This window comes from Mastigoproctus giganteus, chromosome 5 (genome assembly GCF_048544385.1).
Source record: "Mastigoproctus giganteus isolate SK-2022 chromosome 5, ASM4854438v1, whole genome shotgun sequence".
NCBI classification, from domain to species: Eukaryota; Metazoa; Arthropoda; class Arachnida; order Uropygi; family Thelyphonidae; genus Mastigoproctus; species Mastigoproctus giganteus.
The window spans coordinates 106,559,445-106,574,472 of record NC_143579.1 but is presented as its reverse complement, the minus strand read 5'-3'; the positions used below and the strand labels follow the sequence as shown (position 1 = coordinate 106,574,472).

Sequence of the window (15,028 nt, the reverse complement as noted above, 5' to 3'; positions counted from 1 at the left end):
AGTAAAGCTCAAATATGGCGTGCCTATACATTTTGTAGGTTGGTGTACGCTCCTTTTCCCAAGTGCAGCGGATATCTGGTATGGTCTGATGGGTGAAATTATAACGTTGTGTCATAACGATAATAAGTGGGGGAGGATTCGTTTAGCGTGAAGGTTCCTCCTAATTCCGACCGACAGCCAAGTGGATTAGAACTGCGGCGGTGCGCTAATAATAGCCCAGAAAATCAACAAATTACAATTTCCTTGGGCTGATGTTTTCATACGTCCTGTGGTTCTTTGCGTCAGTTAGTATTTCTTTTGCTACAGTTGTTGACTGTGAAAACGAAATGAATGCTTTCTTTGAGGTACGCGAGAATGATTTAAGAGAGATTCATACACTCAATTTAACAAGAAAATTTAGCTAAAACTGGAAAATAAATATATTTAATGAACAAAAGAAAAAAGAAACGAACTTGACATGTTCGTTTCTTTTTTTTTTTTTTTATTGGTTAGATTTTCTTGTGACAGGAAGCGGAATTTATTTGTGAATCGCAAACACAAAAAGTTCTTCAAATCTATAATACAGGTGGTTTTTTTTTTGCAAGAATCAAATCGTCTAACTATGATGCTTCAGAAATTATTAACAATAAAGTAAGCGTATTTATATTATACAAAATATAATTTTTTTACATTAATAAAAAAAAATCTTCATTTTATACTGTTATTATTTCAAACACCTCTTTATTGCTTACTTCTGTAAGTTCCAAAGTTAACAATTCAAAAAGGAATTCAAAATGTAGAGCAATTTCCTGTGAATGTTTCTGTATATGTTCATTTATTTAATCAAAATATTTCGAAATGTAGAGCAATGTATCAGTTCATTTAGTGCAATTTAATCGAAATGTAGAGCAATTTCTTAAATGTTTCTGTATCTGTTCATTTAGTGCCATTTCATTATAAGATTCAGTGTGTGACGTCTCTCAGAAACCACATTAGCAAGCCACTTGTGATATGCTTATACTTATCTCGGACGACCTTAACACATTTGTTGGAAAACCAAGGTTTAGATAAAGAGCGAGTTTCAGAGTGTAATAAGGGATAAAGTTATTTGGGTTTTTTTATTCATACCTCTCTGATAATTGAATTGTATCAACTATAAAAAAAGATAGATGTACTCGAAAAGATCTTTACCTCCCGAAACCGCCAAAGGTAGCAGTGCCAACACCCATATTCGTGTCTGTATTCGCCTGAACAAGTACAATGACGAGAAGAGTAGAATTGGAAGTAGTGCTAAGAGTGAAGTGTCTTGTGTTGCATGCCAGAATGTTGCAATCTGAACGAGCAAACGTCAGGTTCATGTGCATATATAAAGAATTCTCCACTAACTTTAAATATGAAGAAGGTTACTAGAGAGAGTTTCATATCTGTGGGTCGATTCTAGATTCTAGCCGATTCACACTGTAGAAGGTCCAGAACAGCTTGCAAATGAAGAGAACATTGATGTTCATTCAAGTCTACTCAAAATGAACCAACCCGCATATACGAACAAATTATTGACTCTACATATCCTCATGTGTAAAGATGAACTATGCCCGTCGTAGTACTGCCTGGTGCGTAGACAAAATATGCACACTAGTATTTCGTAAAGTTTTGATTTTGCTTGAAACAAGTCCGAGAAAGAGAAGAGAAAAAGAAACGGATCGTCCTACTTTAAAGGCCAATCTAAGAATGACCACGAGAAAGGGATTCCATGGGCTGGAGAATTCATCGTAATCATCTAAAATGATTAGATGATAACTAGCATTAACTCTACACTTTTAAAGGTTATTGTTGCTGGAGAAAAGATAGAGGATGTTAGGGACGCTTTTGAGATATTTTGAGCTATATTCGATAAATGTACAATTTGCTCTGATCTTAAAAGCCTCAGCATCTCTACTAGCTTGGTCACCTTGTGACCAAGCTAGTAGAGATGCTGAGTAGAGACCAAGCTTGGTATAATGGAAAGTTGGAGACAGCTGGGGATTTTAAGTGAGATTGGAGCAAGCAGAATTTCAAAGGAAGAAAGTCAAGAGATTGGGGAGTGATGAAGATATCAAATGAATTTAGTAAAACTATTAGTAGTGGGACATGATGCAAGAAAGCAAGCTTATACAGCATATCTTCCTTGAATTTATTTAAGCTATCAACTTCCACAACAACAGATGGAATTTTGTTCTAGCAATCAACCACCCTCTGTCTAAAAGCAAACTTTCGCGCATCTATTCTGCAACCATCCTTCCTCAATTTATGGTCCCTCATGTGCGTAGTCTGAGCAGTAGGAAGATTCCCATCAGCATTGAGCTTGCCCAATCCATTCAAAGCCTTATATACCTCAATTAGATCACCTCTCAGATGCCTAATCTCCAGAATTGCAAATTTGCAGAACTGAAGACTTTCGTGGTAAGCGCGCCCTTTTTGTTCCCCTCACCAATCTCGCTGCCCTTCTCTGAACCCGTTCCTGCAGTTCTATATCCTTCTAAAATGAAGGAATGAACTCAAGGAATGGAATGACTATTGCCTTATACTCTCATCCTTATCCCTGTTAGCAAAATTCCTGCATATCACCGACAAAATCTCATGAGCTGTCTCAGAGAATTTCATATCTGACAGCACAATTACCCCTTGGCCATTTTAATTTTCTACTATCCTGAGCGTAGAACTACACAGCTGGTATGTTACTCTGTAGTTACTGTTACTCATATGCAGTCCCTTACATTTGTCAATATTAGCCTTCAATTGTCATTTCTCAGTCCATTTGATTAATTTTTCTAGATCCTGTCAAAAGAATACCGTCATTACTGTTATTAACCATCTTATCAACATTTGTATCATCTGCAAACTTGGACATTAAGCCTGATATGCCTTCATCAATATCCTTACTAAATACAGAAAACAACAAAGGCCTAATCCCAAAGTAACTGCATGTTAGATTAAGTTGCTTTGCCAGTATGATTTCAGCTTATAGCAACAAACCTTGCGAACAATCCATACTCTTTTGTAATTTCAATAAATGTTTTTAACATGCTCTGTAATATCTCTGCCAGTAATTAAAGGTCACTGTTCTACATCCGGGAGGTGTATCCTGCAAAGGAACAAACGTTGGCTTTCAATCCAAGGAGATTAAATAATAATTTAAAGAGGGCTCTTATTGTAAATATGAAATGAAAGTAGCAACCATAAACAAACTCTTAAAATAAATGGCACATTAGAATGTGTTTATAAAGTCAGATAAATGTAGAGGGATGATTTGACTCATTCGCCAAGCTTTGACTGTACGTGTGTAATTAATATGGCGAAAGGAATAAACATAGTGAATGCCGGTTCCTGGATCGACAGTTCTGTTTAGAAGCCTTTGGCATACTAAGCTTTGATATGTAGGTTAGTTTAATTTGAATTATCTTTACTTCCTCCTTCTCCTTCCGTTTATTCTCTCTCTGTGTCTATCAGTGCAACCGGCAACTTCAACTGGTTACTGTACGAGCATCAGACAGAGAGGAACACTGTTCAGTTCAAGCACACTTGAGTATCAAAGGGAGGCCTGTATTGTCACTGGATCGCACGTGAAACTTAAGATTCTTTAGCGTTCACTGAAGGAAAGGGTATATACCCCAAGTAGGTCTATTTCAGTCAACGAGAAAGCTGTCTAAAATTACTGACAGTAAAGAGAAACATCTCGTCAGAGAGAATAGAAATATTGTGCAATTTTTAAGGATAACCTTGGATAGCTTGCTCCTCTCGGTACACCAGCACAAATGTGTCGTTGAACGTTGATTTGAATTTATTTCAATGAGAAGCTGTAATTGATCTGAATATACTAAAATGAATAGAGTTTCTAGACATAATTACTTTTGTTATGTAAAGAAACGTTTCGTTAATTCAAATTATATAAATAATTATACGTTAGATAGGCCGATAAGTTTTAAATATCTTTCTATACATTAAAATAATTTTCCTCCTAATGATATTTATTCAGCCAATGGAAGAAGAGAGATGCGGATTACGTGCTAATACGTACGTGGTCACGCGCTATGTTTATCTAACATGATCACGCGGTACCATTCTTGATTTCGACATTTAACGTATTTATTTAAATAAACTAAATGCAACAAGGCATAATATTTTAAGAGTTTAAGATTCTATATCAATATAATATCGGTGTAGATACACCATAGACAACTCTTAAAGCAAAACTACGATCGTAGTGTGAAAGGCACCCACCGATGAAAAGCCAACTAGCTTTGAAACGGCGCCGTCTGGGTGGTGGGGTCCACCCAGAATAAGACACAATAGTCTTCTCTATAACTGAAGCGTTACTTATTCGAGGTAGTGCAATACATGGTAACTCGTTGTGAAGGACGAGCACAATATGAGATACAGATGAAATGATACCTCCCACACTACGATCGTAATTTTTAGATATTATATAGATATAGTAACGTATTCATAGCTGAGGAAGAGACACACACACAGAGTCGAAAGCTTCTGTAAGTATTTTATTTTATCAAAAGAAGCGAGCGCAGCAAGCAGGGGACGAAACCCCTAGTAACTATTAAAATTATTATTTAAACTCAGTCTTAAATTGATAATGAATATTTCGAATAACCAATCACGTTCATGTTTCGTACATACGCACTCAAACTATACCGCTGTCAAGATAGTTATTTTTATTTTATTGCAGATATCTGTGTCGTGCATCTGTCAAAACAACGTGTTTTGCAAATGAATCGAAAAAGCATCTCTCGCTCTTAATTATGAAATATTTTTTTATAAAATAATATGAATAATAAAAGTTAAGTTTATTTTCTTAAATTTAATTTTTATTTCTAAGCTTTGTTAGCTAAAAATAAAAATTTTATTTTAACAGCTTTTATATTTTAGTATAAAATATAAAATAAATATAATTGTAAGGTTTATGCAACCATGAAGCGATTATGGTCGTGGCTTGTGTTAATATTATGGTTGCGATTATTTAAAATTAAAAGCGAACAAAAATTAAAAGCGAACAATAAATAAAATCAATTTTGCAATTGTTCTTTTCCTGTGGCACACTTCGCATTTTCACGTTAACTGCTCCTCCATCCAAGGCCAATGGATTGCTTTCGAGGAATTAATTCTAGACTAACATTCTTAATGCGACAGTCAAAGTGTCATTTACTCAAAGAACGCAATTCATACGTGGATTATGTGATGCCTGTTTTCATAACCACTCAGACTGCTGATCGAAACAGCCTCAAGAAACCTCTGCGCGCATCTTGTCTGATGATATCGAAAGGATTAGGGTAAAATCACTGGAACCGTTTACTACAAATGCTGTTTCTTCTGAAATCCCGGAAACGTAATATTTATTTTTACTCATCATCGCGTATAAATAAAGACAATGATTGTATAAATACCGTCTTCGCTGGCCGAATGTTATTATAAACTAGTGCTTTACCGCCGCGGCTGGAACCATACCAAGGTAAACCGTAAGAAATAAATTTCTAGGAAAGCATCATGAGCCAGCTGGCAGGATGCGGTCCCACAATCAGGGTGAAGGTCTGTCAGGCTTGTTGTACGAGCGGCCTAGTTACCAGCTCTGTTTGGGTATGTTGTTGCCAACGTTGGTAGGAAGTTACTTAACTACGAAAAAAGCAGATCGTAATTTGTTCTCACTTCGTGATCGCATTTCTCTCATCGTACCTCCCCTTTTTCTCCGTTCTCTTCCTTAGTCCATTTACAGAGCACGTCCAGGCAGCCTCACTCTACTACACCACTTCTAATCAGATTGTCACATCGATCCGACAAGGTGACTAGGGGGATGGTGGGCATCTCGGACTCATAACTCATGTCAAGGTAGCAGAACAAATGTCCTTTCTCCGACTTTCCGGAAATGGAGTCGTGTATGTCTGGAATATCCCTCCCATCTGATATTTATGAAGTCAGTGTTTGTTTTGGTTTGTTTAATATCTTTGAAGCCTACACGCATTACAGGAATGGCATGGTATTAATATTAAAAATTATAAAATATTAACAGTTAACGTTATACAATGGGAGATCGGGCAGGTGAATCACAAGCTGTCAATTGTCAGATGGAAATGCTTCAATTATATCATTATATAATACCCTGTAGATGTATACATATCTGTAAATGCGGTTTACGAACATTTATACACCATAAAATAATATATATAACGTACGAATTTAAAACATACTGTGTAAACCAAAGTATTGTTTAAGGAGTAGGGAAAAACACAGAGCCAGATTGTAACCAACGAGTCGAGAAGATTAATTTGATATTATTGAACAGATCCGATTACTGCTGGGTTAGATTGTTTAGAATAAATTTCGGGGGCGCAATTTAAGTCTTGAAAACTGCATGTATTATATGGTCAACTTGCCTGTTTGAGGATTAAAATCGTACACCCCATCCTCGAGACCGATTTCCTTCTTGAAAAGTCCTTTAGAAGGACACCTATCTGGAGATAAATCGAGCCCAGAAACGTAGCGTAACCACTATATCACCGTGGAGGGTAGTTGGGTGTGTAGGCTTTAGGCGCATCAGCTACTTTGACCATATTGGGTCGCATATACTATGTCTGTAAATTGCGTGTGTTCTGTGATCGATTTTCTGTATGCTGGACGAAAAACGCGAGTTCTGGGAGAAAAACTCATTCTACCCTCTCTTGAAACCGACTAACTCAGCCACGTTGCGATAAAGGCCCTTAAAAATTCCTCGTGTCATTGACAGGATTCGAATTTGGGTGTTTTCCACCCGATGTAGGGAGGACGATGACTATATCAACTGTCCTACCCACAAGGGCCAGTGGACGGACGGTAATTATTGAACTATGTATCCCTGAGAGCAGATGTCACTTCTGGAGAAAAGATGCGTTGTGTAATCAGCTATGAGGTATTTAATATTTCGGGAAATATGTTGGTGTAATATCCCTAACTTCCACCATACTTAGAAGGAAAATTGAGTCCGCCGGATTTATATCGACAAAAGTCAACTATAATTGTAGTTTCATTTGTTCTACTTTTGATATAAGGACGTGCCTTTTCTTATGTCATTTGAGGCTGTTTATTTCCTGAAGAGACAGGCGACAAGCCATAAACCTGATTAGAATTCGGTCACTTCTTTCTCCAGTTATGTAAGAGCGTATTTGGTTAAACCTCAAGGGGGAGGGAAATTGCCTTAGTATTATTGTGTAGCGTATTGAGTATAACATTATGCATGTGCCCGTTTTCACATCCAAAAACAAAACTAAATAAAAATTGACAAGATAAAAGCCTGCTTTGACTCCATGTATACTGCCCATTTGAATTCGCACTCTAGTTGACCAGCCAATTTCATACACCAGATAACAGAGCTACAGAAAACTCCACTGAGATAGATAGTTGGTGTCACTAATCGGCTGCTTCCCTTCTAGCCAGTTGTTCCATATTAATTATGGCCAAGTGACCCTTCAATAGTTCTGCCTGCCCAACTGTTGGGTACAAACACCATTCAGGTTTAAACAACCAACCAATAAATTATTAAATTTCAGGGCAGGTGCTTTATTTAAAACAGGAAGATTTTTTTTTCATTCAGTTCCCTGTAGTGGGTTGTTGACTTATTGTTCATCGAAATAGGCCATCAGTAATTTCCGGATTGTTCCCCTTCAGCTTCTTTCAAGCACTTCAGAAGACAATTTCTCAACCTCCTTCGTCAAATGCGAATACGTGAATAGCAAATAAAGTTATCTAAAGATGACTTGATTTATAAATAATCCCTAGAGCACTGAATTCGTCTTCAACCGTTTAAGATATTTCTTAGTCTGGAGTGATTTACGGAGGGGTTGACACGCTTGTTTTCTTGTGATGAAAAAAAGGAAAAGAACGCAAAATTTGAATCTTAAAATAAAGAAACAGTAGGGCATCGCCTGTATTACTCTCGTGCTGGTATAAAGTTGACGTTACCTTTGAGACAAAGCTTCTCGCAGTAATTCAATGCCTTAATAAATGCGCAAAAAAATCTCTAATAGTGCAGATAACATTCACGAGCATAAATAGCTGCGCGTGCTCTTGGATAGCTTCGATTTCGGCCATCGAGACAAATCAAAGCGTGTTTATAAACAAGTCATCAGAAAATTTGACCTGTAGACCAGAAACAAAGGCATAATCAATATTTGTTAATATTTAACAGAATGTGACGATTAGAAATTGAAAAAATAAATTACTTAAAATCGTGTCTTACCTTCACCTTTGTATCGATGTATTGGTGACTTACTAATCTGAAAGATTTGGAATTTCTGTTTGGTGTGATGAACTTCAGGAGCTCACTAATGGAGAACCTTCCTCAAGAAATCAGGCATTCTAATTAATGACTTGAGGGTGCTGGTTGGCCGTATCCAGACCGCTGTTTGCCATCGATTTCTCACACCCGTTTTTAATAGTCGTTCGACTTGCACCCTTTGTAAAAGAAAAAAAAAAGCGCTGCATATCATCCTTGGGCCAGAGAAAAGTGTGTCAAATATGTTTGGTATTTCCTCCAGCCTTGTTTTGGCACCAAGGACAGCGTGCTAAGGTGTTAGGACTAGTGACTGAGAAAAAAGGGTTATGAGCGGCATCCAAATGATACAGGGGAGAAACATTTGCATGTGGAGAACTGCTGATCTAGGTAACATTGCCATATCGAAAGGAGAGTTGAGTATTTCACCGTTTGATTCGTGGATTGTTAGAAGAAATTCCACCAAAACGATTTTAAGTCAGCGTAGTAATAAAGGACCATTGTATTCCGAGAGTTCTTAATTGAAATTCCAAAACAAATGCATCTCGATTTCGATGAAATATAAATTCACATTTCACTGCCCTCATGGTGCATTTCATCGTACATGAACAAAACAGATATCGATGCACTGTTTCGTTTAACGAGTCATCAATATCTTACGCAGGGAAGTTCGCAAAACATTTCGACATTTCACCTATAAATCCACATCATATTTTTACAAATAAAACTTTGAGCCACCAGTTATTTTATATTTTCATTTTGTTCTTAGAACTTGTTTTTACAACGATTTATAATTTCCACACAGCACTTACTGTTAACAACTGACTGATAATCGTAGCTTGGTGCATTCTCGAACATATGCTGTGTGAAATTTGGTGCTTATACGATAACCACTTGGCTACAGTCTGGCCAAAAGCGCGTATTTTATTATATTCTTATAATACAATGTTGATTTGATGAAGTCATCTTGAAAATGCAGATTTGTTTATTTAATAGAAGCGATAACTTAGAAATCAAATGATACTTAAAAACTATACTACATGTATTCGCTGTTTCAAATGAACTCCCTGCACGCCTCTGCTAGAGATACATTATCACACCACCTAAAAACAATGAGGATGAAATAATTCGTCCGTCCCTTCATTTTCCAGCATCTCGTGTACTAACCAGAACCATGAAAGCAAATTTAAACTAAACTGAATTGGGTCTAACTCAGCCACTGAGTGAACATTCTTCGAGTCATTGACGGGATTCGAACTAGGGCCTTTCCTAGCCCGTTGTAGCGAAGAACCAATGTGGTAAACGCGAAGACTGGCATGAACCAATAGGTGAAAGAATGCACAAAGTGCCGATGCCTTGAAAACTTATTGACCATGAATGAAGTCATCGTTACTCAGTGTCAAGGTCGGACATTACCTAAATACATAATTACATTTGGTGTCCCTCCCTATGGTGGTAGGGACAACAAAACAAAAACCCTCTAAAAGCAGGGACAACAAATAATTATATTTAGTGTCCCTACCTATGGTGGGACAACCATTGATGGTTGACGATTTACCTGGGGACAACGATTCTTTAAGAATAATTGACCATCTTGTATAAATAAGAAAGGTATAAGTTTACTTGGTTTTTGGTTTGACTAGCTCCTCCCTGAAGTGAACGCAGTAAGGTCCGAAACAGCTGTATTGGTGAATGGCGATATTTTTTCTGTATTCGGTCAAGAGTCCTCATGTTATCTCGTGAATTATTTGGTGTTCCTACTTATGATTTTGTTAGCGGGTCTCGAACTTTAGGTAAAGTTTGACAAATAGCAATAAGATCTCTCAGTTATGACAATCAGATTTGTCTGTCAAACATCCAAGCCGCTGGTTAGGGACTTAACAACAGAATTTGATTATTAACGACAGATCGTAAGTCCATATCGTGAATATGAAATCTCGAATTCAAAGTAAACATCAAAAAGGTGGGACCACCTAAAACTCCAAGGATTAATATTAAAAAGAAAAAAACAAGATGATACTTTTATGAATACAACACAGGACTCGTCTGACGAAATTTTTATCCATAGATCTCGGCTTGCTATGCAGGTCCTCTTGTAATTTTTCAGATATTGAGGTCGAAGAGTGGGGGGACTCTTTTTTTAAGGCCAAAGAACTGGGCTAAAAATACTACTGGATTTAAAGGCTATTGAAATATCTTTCAACTGATCTCATGTGTAAGTTTTCCAAATAAACGCAATTTGTGGAATCTTAGATCCTGCTAAAGTCATACAAGCGATAAGAATGCTCACGCTTGAATCGAAGCTGTCATATTACTCATATTCTGCATTTACAAACGAAAAAAACTAGCTTTCAGGCAATTGGCTTCATTTGCCAAAAGGTAACCTTCAAATTGATCTTCGAGGACAATCAAGTAGGCCTAGAAAACACGTAAATTTTCTTCGAAAAATGAATTTTTAATCAGCGTGTGAAGTAAAAAAATTCTGTCTTTCGCCCCAAGCAAAGTAGAATGGTCGTTGTCCTTCCACATTATATGGAAATGTTCTGGGTTCAGTTCCAGTCTTGAAGGAGAAACATTTATGGGTTTCTCCCAGCCACCGTGCCCAAGTTAATCCATCAAGATTGCATGTTCTTTTCCACCCACAGAAAGAAGATTTTTCATCTCGAAAGCAGACAACCGATCATAGACTACACACAATTTAACAGATATCCCTTTGTTTTCCACAGTGCAATTTTTAAAATAATCCAAATGAACTTGGCATTGTGGTCACCCGTCAGAGGGAAGACAGTTTAAGTAGGAGGGAGACAACACTTTAGCTCTACGAGACAGCTTGGTAAGCAGTTCTTGGAGAAGTTCAGTGGCCTAGACCCCACCCGATACTTTCACCACCTTTAGGAGCTACTTCTTAGATAACATTCATCACTCCCTCCTTCCAGATGGTGCGCTCTATAAATAATTCATGACCAAGGGGTGTGGCACGACATGTCTGGTCCTTTCACATCAAGAGGTTGATGCCTTCACAAACTACCCACATGGCAAGGTGTCTCAAGTGGATGCTTTATTAGCAACTACAGTCCCGAAGCTGTTAATAAAATCACAATGAATGACTTGAGTTATTTGAATTTTACAAGCAGCACATGAAGGATGTAGGGTCGTTATTAAAGCACGCGCACTGTCGTGGCAGTAAGCCCGTACTATCAAAGCCATATCGAGGATTTATTGGCTTTATTTGATTCTTTTAGCATTCTATTTATTACTCTCCTTTGCGATTGCATCCCTGAAGGGTAACGGGCCATGAATAGAGGTAATGGGAAGTTTATCCAGTCGTATAGAAAATATGAAAGGCGCTTTTGGAGTTCTAGAATTGTTGAGCTTTCATTAGAAGCCACAAACACTGATTTTATGGGATGAAAGGGTGTTACACGCAAGAACTTGTGTTGAGGACTATATCGAAAAGACCATAGGTGCCAACATTGTACTGACGTCTTAAACCACACTGACAAATACAACTCACTTTCATCTCTCCGACGGTCTGATTTTATCGCTTCATTTAGCAGGTGGTTTAGAAGGCGCTCTGAGTTCAATACATCGTTCTGAGTTCTTATTGATGTGTGAAACAAGGTTGGATAATCCACAGACCCCATTCGCCATTGTCGATTAGAAATTACATTGTGGAACTAATTTTTAGTCATATTTTTACAATCGTGTAAGGTTTAAACTATACGTCTACCCCAGTCCCTAGATTTTGGACACGGCTCCCAGACGTAGACCACATTTGTCCTGATATAACGATCAGTTCAATTTATTTTGTTTTATTTATTTACCGCAAATTTTTATTTCTTTCAAAATGTTAAGTTTTGTTTTCTTCTTTGGGTCCAAATCAACTCTAAAAGTAATTCTTAACACATTTAAGAATAAAATCTCAGTGAAAGTCAATTGATAAAATTAAGTGATGCATATTTATTTAATTGCAATGAGTGGGGCTTAATTCTGCATCGAAAATCGCAGTCTCTTAGAAGGAACAGAGGGCGCGTTTAACTCTATACTTTACCCTAAGCAAACTAACAAAACATCAAAATTTGTAAGATCGGTTAATGCTCTGGAAGAGTGGCATTTCAGAGACGTTACTACTGTATATATTTACTGTAAATTCATAGACTGAAAGACCAGTGACTGTGGACCAGCCCAGATTCTGTCCAGATCTGGTTGTCCTCAGACCACTCTTTGGAGATCGCTGTTTTACAGTGTTGATGTGGCTTAAAAGTAGCTGGAGATTGGATACACGAAACTGCCCAATTAATAGTCACTGATAAAGGGAATATGAACTAATTTCCAACCGGTATAAATCATACGTGATTGAATACGCAATGGATTTCAACGGTTGCTAAAACATGCCAAGTGGCCCCTCAGTGGAATGCGAAGAGTTCTCAACATAATGGAGATTTTCTCAATCCCAAGTGGTACAACGGTGGACAACTCATTTCATGAAGGCAATACTGTTATTAATTAACCCGATAATCGCACTATCAAGTAATTTACCATGCATAGATCATGGCTTGGTAAGTTATTGGTAGAGCATGGTAAGCAATACTAAAAATGAGAATGTATATTTTGCATTACTGAAATTAAATTATTTTCTAGAACACAAAGTTGACTTCTCATGTAAAGTACCACCTCTTAGCACTTTATATAGGGAATCAGTGTGATCAGTTTGGCGTCAATTCAAATTAGTTTGCTTGCTTCTCAGCTATTTTGAACTCTTCCAAATGAAATCGTGTTGAGTGGCATTCACATTCCTCCTCGTACAACGATTTCTGACCACGAACAACATCTTCCTAATCCTCTAGCCTTAGTACCTTTTCGGTTTAGCTCCCTGAGATTTACTTTTGTTTTCATGGCTAAAATTTAAATTCAAAGGGAGGATGTTTGGCCACGTTTTGAATATACAACAACAATAAAAGTAGTATTGTAAAGAGATACCGAAAAGTGGGTTTCAGTTATCTCAAAAGCTTTTCAACTTAGTCAAAGGAATAAACTAAGTAATAGCCGCTGAAACTAGTCTGGAAATGTTTGGGTGGAAACTTCGTATACATTTGAATGCTCACAGAATGATTTTTGCTGCTACTTTCGATTTATTATTAAAATATGAAAGGTTTGTGAGCGAATCCAGATGATTTAATTAGAAATTTTGATGAAGACATCGTAAGCAACGTAGCTAACAAGAATGGTTTCTGATGCCTTAGGCTCTGTACCACTCCTAAGACCTTTCCTGCAGACATTTTGTAGAAATCTATAAAATCAGGCCATAACAGCAGTCAAAACGTCAAAATTACAACATAAACGAACAATAAACGCATTTTATGAACATTTTACTTCCTAGAATCTAACACTTGATCATGCTTTTATTTCGTGAAGGGCAAAGGCGGCTTTGGCCTAATTTCAAAGTAGCTAACACTGTCCTATTAAAAATAAATAAATAAATAAAATTCGGCTTAATGCTCAACAAACAAGCCAAATGGAGTTAACTAAGCCAGTTGTTATGACAGTCGGATATGGCTCAGTTAACAATGAACCGAGTATTTTGCGAAGTCGTGCAGATTCGAACACGCACTGTGAGAAGTTCTGTATCTGCATGCCAATCTTAAACAAATATTAATAATTTTTAGTTGGGTTTCTGTGAAAATTAAGTTTTAATCATTAAAAACGCGAAATAACGTAAATTATTTAGCGTTTTTAATAATTTAACGCAATCATTTTGTTCAGACACTTTTCAGCTTTGTTTAAATTAATGGAAATCGAAAGAACGAACGTGCATTTTTAATACAATAAATAGCAAGTGGGGAACATGTTGGTAGCTCTTGTTTTAAATTCTAATGACTTTGAAGGGTCTGGGGAGGGGAAGGGGCGTGGGCTTATGAAATAGAGCAGAAAGCTCTCGTATTCTTTAAAATAATCCTACTAAATACGTTGTGCGCATGCCTAAAATAATAAACAACGCTGAATCTTCATTGGCAAGACTGTGTCAGAGAATAACTGTTTCACTGCATTAAAAGCAGAACTGTACCATCTAAATAGGAATCGTAAATGCGATTATATCTCTTTGCATTAACAGCATTCATAGTTTAAAAATCATAAAATACAATACTGTCGATCGCTCACCTTTAAGTCGATGGGTCAGGTTCCGAGAGCCTTTATTATCGTTATGCAAATTACCTGCTGATCAGAGACACCCGTTATGGCACACCTGTAGCATAACAGTCAGCTTTTCCACAGGGATGCTCCTTATATAACATCGCTGACCAGCAGCCTCATCTCAGTTGCACACATCCCATTTGTTAGCATGTGTGCGTCGTCAAAAAAGTGAATCCTTTAAATACCGAACGTTCCTGGCACCAGAGTGTCTGTCGGTGTCCCTTGTGTACGGTGAAGATGATGTGAGTCAAGGTCTAAACTGGTACGATGCTTCAATTGCTATCAGTTGGCTGCATGGCGTTGTCGGATGTTGGCAGCCAGTCGCTCTTTGCACTACACGTATCTGCTTGTTAGCACAGGTCGGACTGACATCATCGACCTTAATCTATCTTAATTATAATGAGTTTTTGTAATACTTAGGTGTCTCTAGAAGAATCAAGCTAAAATGAAGGAGACAGTCATCTTAAAAAATTCTCTCTCTAACTAGGCAGAAAAAAAGTTCACCCTGATGAAGTGGATATTATATTTTCCAGTATAATTATTACCACATCCTTATGCGCTGTATTGTGG

The 15,028-nt window shown here is 37.3% G+C and overlaps 1 protein-coding gene across 1 annotated transcript in view; it reads right to left on the bottom strand.

The window, feature by feature from the left end:
- The window catches only part of LOC150085620 (putative peptidase C1-like protein F26E4.3), a 55,934-nt gene extending 41,312 nt beyond the window's left edge, over window positions 1–14,622 (bottom strand). The window contains exon 1 of the mRNA XM_090374139.1: window positions 14,426–14,622. The gene's annotated coding sequence lies outside the window, so the exon portion shown is untranslated. The remainder of the gene's footprint in view (window positions 1–14,425) is intronic.
- Window positions 14,623–15,028: the final 406 nt, after the last annotated feature.